The 13,585-nt window shown below is 43.5% G+C and overlaps 1 long non-coding RNA gene across 1 annotated transcript in view; it reads right to left on the reverse strand.

The window, feature by feature from the left end:
- Positions 1-13,585, reverse strand: part of LOC307181086 — a 400,768-nt gene that overhangs the window by 18,142 nt on the left and 369,041 nt on the right. The window lies entirely within an intron of this gene.

Genomic DNA, 13,585 nt, shown 5'->3' on the forward strand with positions numbered 1-13,585 from the left:
GGGCAAATTTAACTCTCATTTCCCACCAGGAAGAGGAAATAACCAAAGGCTCAGCGTGCCGTGCCGGAACCAGATTAGGGCCTGAAGCCATCCTGCGGTGTTGCGGCCAGGTCACAAGAAAGCGAGTTGAAGAAAGGAGCTCAGGGGCACTGTAATTCTCAAACCTGCAGAGTTATAAATGACAGCTATCGTCCAAAAATAGACTGAAGTAAGGCTGCCAAGAGGACTTGAAAGCGGGGCAGAATTGCAGGAAACCGATTTCAGGAGGTAGACTGGAATTGCATTGAAAGCATAGGAAAAGAGGCAGAACGTCCACAATGATGCACTTGGCCAAAAAGGGCGTATGCGTTTTTTCCTGAATATATTCAGGAAAAAACGCATACGCCCTTTTTGGCCAACCAAGCAAGCTTGCAAAGGAAATCTGCACTACAATGAAGTCTCACTTCCCCCCGGTCAAAAGGGCCATCTGAAAAAAGTGTAAAATCCAGAAAGGCAGGACAGGCCATGGAGAACTGGGAGCCTTGTTATGCTGATGGGCGGGATGTAAATTGCCAACAGACACTCGGGAGAAGTGTATGGTGTTTCCTGAAACATCTAAAAAACAAAGCAACAGAGCCTAGGGCACTGCCACTTATGGTCCTATAGCTTAGGGAAATTAAAATCAAAAAGACACAGCCACCCCAAAGTTTGGGACGCCTCTGTTTACAAGAACCTCGTTTACAGTACAAGCTCAACATCGCAGAAAGTGAAAAATGGATAAAGAAGTTGTTGTATGTACTTACAAAGCAATATCACTCAGCAATGAAATCTATGTCATCAGGCCCTTAGCATCACAATGAGTGGATTCAGGTATGATGATTCTAACTGAAATAAGTCACACAGAAAAAGAAACATCATAAGATATCAGTAATACACGGAATGTAAACTTGGCTACACAGGAAATGAATTACAGAACAGAACAGGGTCTCAAATTTAGAAAACCAACTTATGCTTGCTTAAGGGTAAAGGTGAGTTGGGGTGCTGCATAAAACCAGAGATTGAAATGAGCACAGATAAAGTTCCTTAAGTCAAATATGGAATAGACAAGAGCTACTCCTTGCTCAACGAAATGGACTCAACACCGCATATTAAACGCCTAAGAATGTGCCTGACTAGTAAGTATCTTAAAACCTATGGATTGCTATGTCTCCGAAAGAGAATCAAGCATGTGTACAGGGGCATAAACGCAGCAGTGATAGGATTGGAGAGGTTCGGTGAGCAAATGAAGACCCTTGGAAGTCATATTGCATGGTACCCATTACACGGGTCTTAACTCTCCAGGTTTAAGGTATTCTTCCTTCAGCTAAAACATGCATGTGGAACCCAAGTATGATCAACCATGTGAACGGGAGACGTGTTCAAATATGTCTCAGTTTTCCTCCCCTGGTACTCGGGTGCAACATTCCAGACGCTTTACTAACACTCTCCCCACTTGGAGAGTCAGCGCCTTTAACCTCCTGTTTGGCCCACTTTGCAATTTCTGCGGAAGATGAACAGGAATAGCGAGAACCAATGAGAGGCTAGCTGGAGGTGTCTGGACGGGCAAATTTAACTCTCATTTCCCACCAGGAAGAGGAAATAACCAAAGGCTCAGCGTGCCGTACCGGAACCAGATTAGGGCCTGAAGCCATCCTGCGGTGTTGCGGCCAGCTCAAAAGAAAGCGAGTTGAAGAAAGGAGCTCAGGGGCACTGTAATTCACAAACCTGCAGAGTTATAAATGACAGCTATCGTCCAAAAATAGACTGAAGTAAGGCTGCCAAGAGGACTTGAAAGCGGGGCAGAATTGCAGGAAACCGATTTCAGGAGGTAGACTGGAATTGCATTGAAAGCATAGGAAAAGAGGCAGAACGTCCACAATGATGCACTTGGCCAAAAAGGGCGTATGCGTTTTTTCCTGAATATATTCAGGAAAAAACGCATACGCCCTTTTTGGCCAACCAAGCAAGCTTGCAAAGGAAATCTGCACTACAATGAAGTCTCACTTCCCCCCGGTCAAAAGGGCCATCTGAAAAAGTGTAAAATCCAAAAAGGCAGGACAGGCCATGGAGAACTGGGAGCCTTGTTATGCTGATGGGCGGGATGTAAATTGCCAACAACCACTCGGGAGAAGTGTATGGTGTTTCCTGAAACATCTAAAAAACAAAGCAACAGAACCTAGGGCACTGCCACTTATGGTCCTATAGCTTAGGGAAATTAAAATCAAAAAGACACAGCCACCCCAAAGTTTGGAACGGCTCTGTTTACAAGAATCTCGTTTACAGTACAAGTTCAACATCGCAGAAAGTGAAAAATGGATAAAGAAGTTGTGGTATTTACTTACAAAGCAATATCACTCAGCAATGAAATCTGTGTCATCAGGCCCTTAGCAGCACAATGAGTGGATTCAGGTATGATGATTCTAACTGAAGTAAGTCACACAGAAAAAGAAACATCATAAGATATCAGTAATACACGGAATGTAAACTTGGCTACACAGGAACTGAATTACAGAACAGAACAGGGTCTCAAATTTAGAAAACCAACTATGCTTGCTTAAGGGTAAAGGTGAGTTGGGGTGCTGCATAAAACCAGAGATTGAAATGAGCACAGATAAAGTTCCTTAAGTCAAATATGGAATAGACAAGAGCTACTCCTTGCTCAACGAAATGGACTCAACACAGCATATTAAACGCCTAAGAATGTACCTGACTAGTAAGTATCTTAAAACCTATGGATTGCTATGTCTCCAAAAGAGAATCAAGCATGTGTACAGGGGCATAAACGCAGCAGTGATAGGATTGGGGAGGTTCGGTGAGCAAATGAAGACCCTTTGAAGTCATATTGCATGGTACCCATTACACGGGTCTTAACTCTCCAGGTTTAAGGTATTCTTCCTTCAGCTAAAACATGCATGTGGAACCCAAGTATGATCAACCATGTGAACGGGAGACGTGTTCAAATATGTCTCAGTTTTCCTCCCCTGGTACTCGGGTGCAACATTCCAGACGCTTTACTAACACTCTCCCCACTTAGAGAGTCAGCGCCTTTAACCTCCGGTTTGGCCCAGTTTGCAATTTCTGCGGAAGATGAACAGGAATAGCGAGAACCAATGAGAGACTAGCTGGAGGTGTTTGGACGGGCAAATTTAACTCTCATTTCCCACCAGGAAGAGGAAATAACCAAAGGCTCAGCGTGCCGTGCCGGAACCAGATTAGGGCCTGAAGCCATCCTGCGGTGTTGCAGCCAGGTCACAAGAAAGCGAGTTGAAGAAAGGAGCTCAGGGGCAATGTAATTCACAAACCTGCAGAGTTATAAATGACAGCTATCGTCCAAAAATAGACTGAAGTAAGGCTGCCAAGAGGACCTGAAAGCGGGGCAGAATTGCAGGAAACCGATTTCAGGAGGTAGACTGGAATTGCATTGAAAGCATAGGAAAAGAGGCAGAACGTCCACAATGATGCACTTGGCCAAAAAGGGCGTATGCGTTTTTTCCTGAATATATTCAGGAAAAAACGCATACGCCCTTTTTGGCCAACCAAGCAAGCTTGCAAAGGAAATCTGCACTACAATGAAGTCTCACTTCCCCCCGGTCAAAAGGGCCATCTGAAAAAAGTGTAAAATCCAGAAAGGCAGGACAGGCCATGGAGAACTGGGAGCCTTGTTATGCTGATGGGCGGGATGTAAATTGCCAACAGACACTCGGGAGAAGTGTATGGTGTATCCTGAAACATCTAAAAAACAAAGCAACAGAACCTAGGGCACTGCCACTTATGGTCCTATAGCTTAGGGAAATTAAAATCAAAAAGACACAGCCACCCCAAAGTTACGAACGGCTCTGTTTACAAGAACCTCGTTTACAGTACAAGTTCAACATCGCAGAAAGTGAAAAATGGATAAAGAAGTTGTGGTATTTACTTACAAAGCAATATCACTCAGCAATGAAATCTATGTCATCAGGCCCTTAGCATCACAATGAGTGGATTCAGGTATGATGATTCTAACTGAAATAAGTCACACAGAAAAAGAAACATCATAAGATATCAGTAATACACGGAATGTAAACTTGGCTACACAGGAACTGAATTACAGAACAGAACAGGGTCTCAAATTTAGAAAACCAACTTATGCTTGCTTAAGGGTAAAGGTGAGTTGGGGTGCTGCATAAAACCAGAGATTGAAATGAGCACAGATAAAGTTCCTTAAGTCAAATATGGAATAGACAAGAGCTACTCCTTGCTCAACGAAATGGACTCAACACAGCATATTAAACGCCTAAGAATGTACCTGACTAGTAAGTATCTTAAAACCTATGGATTGCTATGTCTCCAAAAGAGAATCAAGCATGTGTACAGGGGCATAAACGCAGCAGTGATAGGATTGGAGAGGTTCGGTGAGCAAATGAAGACCCTTTGAAGTCATATTGCATGGTACCCATTACACGGGTCTTAACTCTCCAGGTTTAAGGTATTCTTCCTTCAGCTAAAACATGCATGTGGAACCCAAGTATGATCAACCATGTGAACGGGAGACGTGTTCAAATATGTCTCAGTTTTCCTCCCCTGGTACTCGGGTGCAACATTCCAGACGCTTTACTAACACTCTCCCCACTTGGAGAGTCAGCGCCTTTAACCTCCTGTTTGGCCCAGTTTGCAATTTCTGCGGAAGATGAACAGGAATAAAAAACGCATATGCCCTTTTTGGCCAACCAAGCAAGCTTGCAAAGGAAATCTGCACTACAATGAAGTCTCACTTCCCCCCGGTCAAAAGGGCCATCTGAAAAAAGTGTAAAATCCAGAAAGGCAGGACAGGCCATGGAGAACTGGGAGCCTTGTTATGCTGATGGGCGGGATGTAAATTGCCAACAGACACTCGGGAGAAGTGTATGGTGTATCCTGAAACATCTAAAAAACAAAGCAACAGAACCTAGGGCACTTCCACTTATGGTCCTATAGCTTAGGGAAATTAAAATCAAAAAGACACAGCCACCCCAAAGTTTGGAACGGCTCTGTTTACAAGAACCTCGTTTACAGTACAAGTTCAACATCACAGAAAGTGAAAAATGGATAAAGAAGTTGTGGTATTTACTTACAAAGCAATATCACTCAGCAATGAAATCTGTGTCATCAGGCCCTTAGCATCACAATGAGTGGATTCAGGTATGATGATTCTAACTGAAGTAAGTCACACAGAAAAAGAAACATCATAAGATATCAGTAATACACGGAATGTAAACTTGGCTACACAGGAACTGAATTACAGAAGAGAACAGGGTCTCAAATTTAGAAAACCAACTATGCTTGCTTAAGGGTAAAGGTGAGTTGGGGTGCTGCATAAAACCAGAGATTGAAATGAGCACAGATAAAGTTCCTTAAGTCAAATATGGAATAGACAAGAGCTACTCCTTGCTCAACGAAATGGACTCAACACCGCATATTAAACGCCTAAGAATGTGCCTGACTAGTAAGTATCTTAAAACCTATGGATTGCTATGTCTCCGAAAGAGAATCAAGCATGTGTACAGGGGCATAAACGCAGCAGTGATAGGATTGGAGAGGTTCGGTGAGCAAATGAAGACCCTTTGAAGTCATATTGCATGGTACCCATTACACGGGTCTTAACTCTCCAGGTTTAAGGTATTCTTCCTTCAGCTAAAACATGCATGTGGAACCCAAGTATGATCAACCATGTGAACGGGAGACGTGTTCAAATATGTCTCAGTTTTCCTCCCCTGGTACTCGGGTGCAACATTCCAGACGCTTTACTAACACTCTCCCCACTTGGAGAGTCAGCGCCTTTAACCTCCTGTTTGGCACAGTTTGCAATTTCTGCGGAAGATGAACAGGAATAGCGAGAACCAATGAGAGGCTAGCTGGAGGTGTCTGGACGGGCAAATTTAACTCTCATTTCCCACCAGGAAGAGGAAATAACCAAAGGCTCAGCGTGCCGTACCGGAACCAGATTAGGGCCTGAAGCCATCCTGCGGTGTTGCGGCCAGCTCAAAAGAAAGCGAGTTGAAGAAAGGAGCTCAGGGGCACTGTAATTCACAAACCTGCAGAGTTATAAATGACAGCTATCGTCCAAAAATAGACTGAAGTAAGGCTGCCAAGAGGACTTGAAAGCGGGGCAGAATTGCAGGAAACCGATTTCAGGAGGTAGACTGGAATTGCATTGAAAGCATAGGAAAAGAGGCAGAACGTCCACAATGATGCACTTGGCCAAAAAGGGCGTATGCGTTTTTTCCTGAATATATTCAGGAAAAAACGCATACGCCCTTTTTGGCCAACCAAGCAAGCTTGCAAAGGAAATCTGCACTACAATGAAGTCTCACTTCCCCCCGGTCAAAAGGGCCATCTGAAAAAGTGTAAAATCCAAAAAGGCAGGACAGGCCATGGAGAACTGGGAGCCTTGTTATGCTGATGGGCGGGATGTAAATTGCCAACAACCACTCGGGAGAAGTGTATGGTGTTTCCTGAAACATCTAAAAAACAAAGCAACAGAACCTAGGGCACTGCCACTTATGGTCCTATAGCTTAGGGAAATTAAAATCAAAAAGACACAGCCACCCCAAAGTTTGGAACGGCTCTGTTTACAAGAATCTCGTTTACAGTACAAGTTCAACATCGCAGAAAGTGAAAAATGGATAAAGAAGTTGTGGTATTTACTTACAAAGCAATATCACTCAGCAATGAAATCTGTGTCATCAGGCCCTTAGCAGCACAATGAGTGGATTCAGGTATGATGATTCTAACTGAAGTAAGTCACACAGAAAAAGAAACATCATAAGATATCAGTAATACACGGAATGTAAACTTGGCTACACAGGAACTGAATTACAGAAGAGAACAGGGTCTCAAATTTAGAAAACCAACTATGCTTGCTTAAGGGTAAAGGTGAGTTGGGGTGCTGCATAAAACCAGAGATTGAAATGAGCACAGATAAAGTTCCTTAAGTCAAATATGGAATAGACAAGAGCTACTCCTTGCTCAACGAAATGGACTCAACACCGCATATTAAACGCCTAAGAATGTGCCTGACTAGTAAGTATCTTAAAACCTATGGATTGCTATGTCTCCGAAAGAGAATCAAGCATGTGTACAGGGGCATAAACGCAGCAGTGATAGGATTGGAGAGGTTCAGTGAGCAAATGAAGACCCTTTGAAGTCATATTGCATGGTACCCATTCCACGGGTTTCAATTACCCAGGTTTTAGGTATTCTTCCTTCAGCTAAAACATGCATGTGGAACCCAGAGTATGATCAACCATGTGATCGGGAGACGTGTTCAAATATGTCTCAGTTTTCCTCCCTTGGTACTCGGGTGCAACATTGCAGACGCTTTACTAACACTCTCCCCACTTGGAGAGTCAGCGACTTTAACCTCCTGTTTGGCCCAGTTTGCAATTTCTGCGGAAGATGAACAGGAATAGCGAGAACCAATGAGAGACTAGCTGGAGGTGTTTGGACGGGCAAATTTAACTCTCATTTCCCACCAGGAAGAGGAAATAACCAAAGGCTCAGCGTGCCGTGCCGGAACCAGATTAGGGCCTGAAGCCATCCTGCGGTGTTGCGGCCAGGTCACAAGAAAGCGAGTTGAAGAAAGGAGCTCAGGGGCACTGTAATTCACAAACATGCAGAGTTATAAATGACAGCTATCGTCCAAAAATAGACTGAAGTAAGGCTGCCAAGAGGACTTGAAAGCGGGGCAGAATTGCAGGAAACCGATTTCAGGAGGTAGACTGGAATTGCATTGAAAGCATAGGAAAAGAGGCAGAACGTCCACAATGATGCACTTGGCCAAAAAGGGCGTATGCGTTTTTTCCTGAATATATTCAGGAAAAAACGCATACGCCCTTTTTGGCCAACCAAGCAAGCTTGCAAAGGAAATCTGCACTACAATAAAGTCTCACTTCCCCCCGGTCAAAAGGGCCATCTGAAAAAAGTGTAAAATCCAGAAAGGCAGGACAGGCCATGGAGAACTGGGAGCCTTGTTATGCTGATGGGCGGGATGTAAATTGCCAACAGACACTCGGGAGAAGTGTATGGTGTATCCTGAAACATCTAAAAAACAAAGCAACAGAACCTAGGGCACTTCCACTTATGGTCCTATAGCTTAGGGAAATTAAAATCAAAAAGACACAGCCACCCCAAAGTTTGGAACGGCTCTGTTTACAAGAACCTCGTTTACAGTACAAGTTCAACATCGCAGAAAGTGAAAAATGGATAAAGAAGTTGTGGTATTTACTTACAAAGCAATATCACTCAGCAATGAAATCTATGTCATCAGGCCCTTAGCAGCACAATGAGTGGATTCAGGTATGATGATTCTAACTGAAATAAGTCACACAGAAAAAGAAACATCATAAGATATCAGTAATACACGGAATGTAAACTTGGCTACACAGGAACTGAATTACAGAACAGAACAGGGTCTCAAATTTAGAAAACCAACTTATGCTTGCTTAAGGGTAAAGGTGAGTTGGGGTGCTGCATAAAACCAGAGATTGAAATGAGCACAGATAAAGTTCCTTAAGTCAAATATGGAATAGACAAGAGCTACTCCTTGCTCAACGAAATGGACTCAACACAGCATATTAAACGCCTAAGAATGTACCTGACTAGTAAGTATCTTAAAACCTATGGATTGCTATGTCTCCAAAAGAGAATCAAGCATGTGTACAGGGGCATAAACGCAGCAGTGATAGGATTGGAGAGGTTCGGTGAGCAAATGAAGACCCTTTGAAGTCATATTGCATGGTACCCATTACACGGGTCTTAACTCTCCAGGTTTAAGGTATTCTTCCTTCAGCTAAAACATGCATGTGGAACCCAAGTATGATCAACCATGTGAACGGGAGACGTGTTCAAATATGTCTCAGTTTTCCTCCCCTGGTACTCGGGTGCAACATTCCAGACGCTTTACGAACACTCTCCCCACTTGGAGAGTCAGCGCCTTTAACCTCCTGTTTGGCCCAGTTTGCAATTTCTGCGGAAGATGAACAGGAATAAAAAACGCATACGCCCTTTTTGGCCAACCAAGCAAGCTTGCAAAGGAAATCTGCACTACAATGAAGTCTCACTTCCCCCCGGTCAAAAGGGCCATCTGAAAAAAGTGTAAAATCCAGAAAGGCAGGACAGGCCATGGAGAACTGGGAGCCTTGTTATGCTGATGGGCGGGATGTAAATTGCCAAAAACCACTCGGGAGAAGTGTATGGTGTTTCCTGAAACATCTAAAAAACAAAGCAACAGAACCTAGGGCACTTCCACTTATGGTCCTATAGCTTAGGGAAATTAAAATCAAAAAGACACAGCCACCCCAAAGTTTGGAACGGCTCTGTTTACAAGAACCTCGTTTACAGTACAAGTTCAACATCACAGAAAGTGAAAAATGGATAAAGAAGTTGTGGTATTTACTTACAAAGCAATATCACTCAGCAATGAAATCTGTGTCATCAGGCCCTTAGCATCACAATGAGTGGATTCAGGTATGATGATTCTAACTGAAGTAAGTCACACAGAAAAAGAAACATCATAAGATATCAGTAATACACGGAATGTAAACTTGGCTACACAGGAACTGAATTACAGAAGAGAACAGGGTCTCAAATTTAGAAAACCAACTATGCTTGCTTAAGGGTAAAGGTGAGTTGGGGTGCTGCATAAAACCAGAGATTGAAATGAGCACAGATAAAGTTCCTTAAGTCAAATGTGGAATAGACAAGAGCTACTCCTTGCTCAACGAAATGGACTCAACACCGCATATTAAACGCCTAAGAATGTGCCTGACTAGTAAGTATCTTAAAACCTATGGATTGCTATGTCTCTGAAAGAGAATCAAGCATGTGTACAGGGGCATAAACGCAGCAGTGATAGGATTGGAGAGGTTCGGTGAGCAAATGAAGACCCTTTGAAGTCATATTGCATGGTACCCATTACACGGGTCTTAACTCTCCAGGTTTAAGGTATTCTTCCTTCAGCTAAAACATGCATGTGGAACCCAAGTATGATCAACCATGTGAACGGGAGACGTGTTCAAATATGTCTCAGTTTTCCTCCCCTGGTACTCGGGTGCAACATTCCAGACGCTTTACTAACACTCTCCCCACTTAGAGAGTCAGCGCCTTTAACCTCCGGTTTGGCCCAGTTTGCAATTTCTGCGGAAGATGAACAGGAATAGCGAGAACCAATGAGAGACTAGCTGGAGGTGTTTGGACGGGCAAATTTAACTCTCATTTCCCACCAGGAAGAGGAAATAACCAAAGGCTCAGCGTGCCGTGCCGGAACCAGATTAGGGCCTGAAGCCATCCTGCGGTGTTGCGGCCAGGTCACAAGAAAGCGAGTTGAAGAAAGGAGCTCAGGGGCACTGTAATTCACAAACCTGCAGAGTTATAAATGACAGCTATCGTCCAAAAATAGACTGAAGTAAGGCTGCCAAGAGGACTTGAAAGCGGGGCAGAATTGCAGGAAACCGATTTCAGGAGGTAGACTGGAATTGCATTGAAAGCATAGGAAAAGAGGCAGAACGTCCACAATGATGCACTTGGCCAAAAAGGGCGTATGCGTTTTTTCCTGAATATATTCAGGAAAAAACGCATACGCCCTTTTTGGCCAACCAAGCAAGCTTGCAAAGGAAATCTGCACTACAATGAAGTCTCACTTCCCCCCGGTCAAAAGGGCCATCTGAAAAAAGTGTAAAATCCAGAAAGGCAGGACAGGCCATGGAGAACTGGGAGCCTTGTTATGCTGATGGGCGGGATGTAAATTGCCAACAGACACTCGGGAGAAGTGTATGGTGTATCCTGAAACATCTAAAAAACAAAGCAACAGAACCTAGGGCACTTCCACTTATGGTCCTATAGCTTAGGGAAATTAAAATCAAAAAGACACAGCCACCCCAAAGTTTGGAACGGCTCTGTTTACAAGAACCTCGTTTACAGTACAAGTTCAACATCGCAGAAAGTGAAAAATGGATAAAGAAGTTGTGGTATTTACTTACAAAGCAATATCACTCAGCAATGAAATCTATGTCATCAGGCCCTTAGCATCACAATGAGTGGATTCAGGTATGATGATTCTAACTGAAATAAGTCACACAGAAAAAGAAACATCATAAGATATCAGTAATACACGGAATGTAAACTTGGCTACACAGGAACTGAATTACAGAACAGAACAGGGTCTCAAATTTAGAAAACCAACTTATGCTTGCTTAAGGGTAAAGGTGAGTTGGGGTGCTGCATAAAACCAGAGATTGAAATGAGCACAGATAAAGTTCCTTAAGTCAAATATGGAATAGACAAGAGCTACTCCTTGCTCAACGAAATGGACTCAACACAGCATATTAAACGCCTAAGAATGTACCTGACTAGTAAGTATCTTAAAACCTATGGATTGCTATGTCTCCAAAAGAGAATCAAGCATGTGTACAGGGGCATAAACGCAGCAGTGATAGGATTGGAGAGGTTCGGTGAGCAAATGAAGACCCTTTGAAGTCATATTGCATGGTACCCATTACACGGGTCTTAACTCTCCAGGTTTAAGGTATTCTTCCTTCAGCTAAAACATGCATGTGGAACCCAAGTATGATCAACCATGTGAACGGGAGACGTGTTCAAATATGTCTCAGTTTTCCTCCCCTGGTACTCGGGTGCAACATTCCAGACGCTTTACTAACACTCTCCCCACTTGGAGAGTCAGCGCCTTTAACCTCCTGTTTGGCCCAGTTTGCAATTTCTGCGGAAGATGAACAGGAATAAAAAACGCATACGCCCTTTTTGGCCAACCAAGCAAGCTTGCAAAGGAAATCTGCACTACAATGAAGTCTCACTTCCCCCCGGTCAAAAGGGCCATCTGAAAAAAGTGTAAAATCCAGAAAGGCAGGACAGGCCATGGAGAACTGGGAGCCTTGTTATGCTGATGGGCGGGATGTAAATTGCCAACAGACACTCGGGAGAAGTGTATGGTGTATCCTGAAACATCTAAAAAACAAAGCAACAGAACCTAGGGCACTTCCACTTATGGTCCTATAGCTTAGGGAAATTAAAATCAAAAAGACACAGCCACCCCAAAGTTTGGAACGGCTCTGTTTACAAGAACCTCGTTTACAGTACAAGTTCAACATCACAGAAAGTGAAAAATGGATAAAGAAGTTGTGGTATTTACTTACAAAGCAATATCACTCAGCAATGAAATCTGTGTCATCAGGCCCTTAGCATCACAATGAGTGGATTCAGGTATGATGATTCTAACTGAAGTAAGTCACACAGAAAAAGAAACATCATAAGATATCAGTAATACACGGAATGTAAACTTGGCTACACAGGAACTGAATTACAGAAGAGAACAGGGTCTCAAATTTAGAAAACCAACTATGCTTGCTTAAGGGTAAAGGTGAGTTGGGGTGCTGCATAAAACCAGAGATTGAAATGAGCACAGATAAAGTTCCTTAAGTCAAATATGGAATAGACAAGAGCTACTCCTTGCTCAACGAAATGGACTCAACACCGCATATTAAACGCCTAAGAATGTGCCTGACTAGTAAGTATCTTAAAACCTATGGATTGCTATGTCTCCGAAAGAGAATCAAGCATGTGTACAGGGGCATAAACGCAGCAGTGATAGGATTGGAGAGGTTCGGTGAGCAAATGAAGACCCTTTGAAGTCATATTGCATGGTACCCATTACACGGGTCTTAACTCTCCAGGTTTAAGGTATTCTTCCTTCAGCTAAAACATGCATGTGGAACCCAAGTATGATCAACCATGTGAACGGGAGACGTGTTCAAATATGTCTCAGTTTTCCTCCCCTGGTACTCGGGTGCAACATTCCAGACGCTTTACTAACACTCTCCCCACTTGGAGAGTCAGCGCCTTTAACCTCCTGTTTGGCACAGTTTGCAATTTCTGCGGAAGATGAACAGGAATAGCGAGAACCAATGAGAGGCTAGCTGGAGGTGTCTGGACGGGCAAATTTAACTCTCATTTCCCACCAGGAAGAGGAAATAACCAAAGGCTCAGCGTGCCGTACCGGAACCAGATTAGGGCCTGAAGCCATCCTGCGGTGTTGCGGCCAGCTCAAAAGAAAGCGAGTTGAAGAAAGGAGCTCAGGGGCACTGTAATTCACAAACCTGCAGAGTTATAAATGACAGCTATCGTCCAAAAATAGACTGAAGTAAGGCTGCCAAGAGGACTTGAAAGCGGGGCAGAATTGCAGGAAACCGATTTCAGGAGGTAGACTGGAATTGCATTGAAAGCATAGGAAAAGAGGCAGAACGTCCACAATGATGCACTTGGCCAAAAAGGGCGTATGCGTTTTTTCCTGAATATATTCAGGAAAAAACGCATACGCCCTTTTTGGCCAACCAAGCAAGCTTGCAAAGGAAATCTGCACTACAATGAAGTCTCACTTCCCCCCGGTCAAAAGGGCCATTTGAAAAAGTGTAAAATCCAAAAAGGCAGGACAGGCCATGGAGAACTGGGAGCCTTGTTATGCTGATGGGCGGGATGTAAATTGCCAACAACCACTCGGGAGAAGTGTATGGTGTTTCCTGAAACATCTAAAAAACAAAGC

This window comes from Stenella coeruleoalba (genome assembly GCF_951394435.1).
Source record: "Stenella coeruleoalba genome assembly, contig: scaffold_96, whole genome shotgun sequence".
NCBI lineage: Eukaryota > Metazoa > Chordata > Mammalia > Artiodactyla > Delphinidae > Stenella > Stenella coeruleoalba.